Raw genomic sequence first — 3,200 nt, 5'->3', positions numbered from 1 at the left:
AATAGTAGATATATGAAAAAATTTTAAACAAAAACCAAGATGGTTAAACACGAACAAAACAAAAGGTAGAGTTACCATTGAGTCCTAAATAGACGTCATTTTTATGTGATTATATAATTTAAGATAAACAAATATATATCAATTTGTAATTTTGAATTTATAGACATGTGTTTAAAGATTGTAATATAATGTATAATTAATTTATTTTTATTATTATTTAAATTTAATTCAATAATTTGAACAACGGGTAAGCAGGTACCCTGCGGGTAAGGGTAAGGGTATGATTTTTTTTACCCTGAAGGGTACGGGTATGGGGTTGGGGTTACGGGTACGGGTAAGAGTTTTGACATACCCTACCCATACCCTACCCGTTGCCATCTTTACTTACAAAGAAGGGGTCTGACCTAATTCAAACTTGTGAAGGTTGAGATTTGCCGATATTTTCTTTTTCTGCTTTTGCTTTATGTTAGGATTAACATTGCAATTTTAATGAAGATACTAATTACTTTAATTGATGGTTTGAAAAATGATTTTTTTTTTTAAATTGGAATAGATAAAGAGGAATTCTTATGCTATATACATGGTTAGGCTATTCAATTTAATGGCGAAAAAACTAAATAAAATTTTATTTCTAATATTTTCTTCTACTTTCTTTTGCCTGGTACATCCTTATTGTCTACTGTTTTAATTGGAATATTAATTATAAGTGATTTTTTCCTGATAGTAACAGTATATTGTATTAGAATTGCCCTCGATTACTTTTGACGGTGCTTATTCGATCTTTCATCTTTGATTTATAAATTTAATTCTAATCAAAACCTTGGTGTTTTCACAAAGTCTGAAACTTTATCTTGTGAGTGAAAACTGCCTTTGCTCGTCTCTTGGATAAGTTGTGGGTTTATTCAGGTATAAGTATAAACTTTTCTTGTTTTCTAATTCTATGTTTTCTATGTGATAGGGGTGATCATAGAGATTTTCTTGTTGCAGGTACATCGTACATGAATCTTTTGAAACAAATAACTTTATTCATTAAGAGTTGATAATTAATATGAATATGGTCACTAGTTGTTTGTAAAACTCTTGATTGGAAACCTGAGGCAAGAATTTTACTCTGAGAAATTTGATCTCTATGCAGCTGCTGATATTGTGGTCTTTCAACATTATTCAAAGGTTATTGCATCATGGTCACATGTTTTACATGAAAGCATCAGAAGGTAATAAGCCTGCTGCAGTCACCCATCTCCTCAAAGGTGTAGATCTAGGTTGAAGCCCTGTGTATTATTCTATATGCTTATAGTTCTAAATTTAAAGAAGGAAATTGCAATAACTGCTTATGTTTCTATGCAGCTTGCCTGACTAAGTTCATTCCTGAGAAACTTGCCTGAGTTTTATGCCAACTGCTACATTTTTCTATTCAATCATGTTACCTTACTGTCTAAATCAACACTATTCAATTCTATATTTCTAGTTGGTTGCAATTTTTTTCCCTACTTCTTGCATTTTCCCTATAATTCCTCTACAAATCAAATTTTCCTCATTGACAATTATCAGACTTAGAACATAATTATCCGTGAGCCTTAATGTTTTGGTATGCCCAACATAAGCCATTTTTTCTATATTTATTTCTATGGCTTGTGTTATTTCATCCCCTGACACCTCTGCTATTGATGCAACTAATCAGGTCAACAATTTCTTCAAGAGCTTTGACAAACAGACAACTCTGGCAACTGAAAGAGGGAATACAATTTATGAGTATGCTTGTTCCTTGCTATTGTCCATTCTCTTTAACTATTGTTATGGACTCTTTCATTGGACAAAAATATCATGCAGGATTATGGTGCAAGTGAAGGCTGATGCCTATAGTGAATCTTTAAGTTTGTTGTCTGAGGATTTTAGAGGTACAATGGTACTCCATTTTTACTCTGATTTGCTTGTTGCAGGCTCCCATTAGTGGACATGGGGTTCTCTGATAATTAACTCTCTGTATTCCTTTTTGATTCTTCTCAGATCAATTGTGTCATTACACTGCAGAATGCAGATGTGTCTTGAGAATGAATACAAACTAGTGCTTCAGTATTTTGTGTGCCTGCAGCTGCATCTGTGTGTCTGCCCAGTGGTCTGTGTTTGATGCCATTGGTGTTCACAGATGCTTAGGATGTATTTTTGGGCGGTTACTTGATTTTCTTTACTTTATAAATTACAAAATAGTTGCACATTATTATAGTACTTGAAACTTTTGCATCTGTCTAAATGATAAAGATAAGCCCCATTTGGCTCTGTCCATCAAGTCAGATATGTCTGATAATTGGCTGGGATTTCAGTGATGACACTAAAAAGAGTGTGTTTGGATTAGATTTTAAACTAACTGATTAGTAAAAAACAAGTTTTGATTTCAGATAGATTATTGGGTTGCTTATAATTCTGGTTTTTGTGATATTTATTTGTTTTTGTAAATAAGTATGGTTAAATAACTTCTCAAACGCAATGTATCAACTAATAATATTTACATGAGTTTGAATTTTAAATTATGAACAAAAATATTGTTAGTGGAATGCATATTAACTACAAAACTTTTACTTTGAAAACTGTTGAGACAAAAAACAGTATTTGTGACATAATAAATAGTTTTATTTATATGTACAATTCGGTGAAAATTCCATGAACTCATCCAATGTTTAGAGTGTTTGATAAAACTGTCAATTATACATGTGTTGAGTAATGGTCGTTGAAAGCATGTTGTGCCACCAAAGTTAACTACAACAACTTTTTCGATTTTCTTGTTTCCAAAATGAGGCTGAGTTGTATGGTTTACAAGTCATCACTTAGAAAAGTCTAGCATGTATTTGAGATAGTTTTTCAATGGAAATTTTTTGTAATATTTTTATGATAGGATCTTAGCTTTGTACTAAGTCCCATGTTTTGGACTTGTTTAGCTGATTTGCTTGTGTGTGTTGAATGAGCTTATTACTACATTGTTTAAATTATTCTTTTATTGATTCTGATGAAGACCTTGGAATTGAAGCAAATAACTGCATCAAAAATTTCATTTTGTGTGAGGTGATTTATCAAATTATATATATATATATATATATATCACCAAAAGAGATTTACATAATAAAAAGAATCAATTGAAACTAGTCATTAAATAAAAAAGTTGTAATTAATTCACCTTGTCACGCCCACTAGTTGATTTAGAGCAA

General features: G+C 31.4%; 1 long non-coding RNA gene across 1 annotated transcript; it reads left to right on the top strand.

The window, feature by feature from the left end:
- The first annotated feature begins 820 nt into the window (after positions 1-820).
- LOC120281321 lies at positions 821-2,260 on the top strand. Its single transcript, XR_005542534.1, has 5 exons — positions 821-906; positions 1,136-1,214; positions 1,682-1,752; positions 1,831-1,898; positions 2,008-2,260. It is a non-coding gene; the product is annotated as an uncharacterized LOC120281321 (long non-coding RNA).
- The last annotated feature ends 940 nt before the right edge of the window (positions 2,261-3,200 follow it).

This window comes from Dioscorea cayenensis, chromosome 17 (assembly GCF_009730915.1).
Source record: "Dioscorea cayenensis subsp. rotundata cultivar TDr96_F1 chromosome 17, TDr96_F1_v2_PseudoChromosome.rev07_lg8_w22 25.fasta, whole genome shotgun sequence".
NCBI lineage: Eukaryota > Viridiplantae > Streptophyta > Magnoliopsida > Dioscoreales > Dioscoreaceae > Dioscorea > Dioscorea cayenensis.
This window is presented reverse-complemented; position numbering and strand designations above follow the sequence as displayed.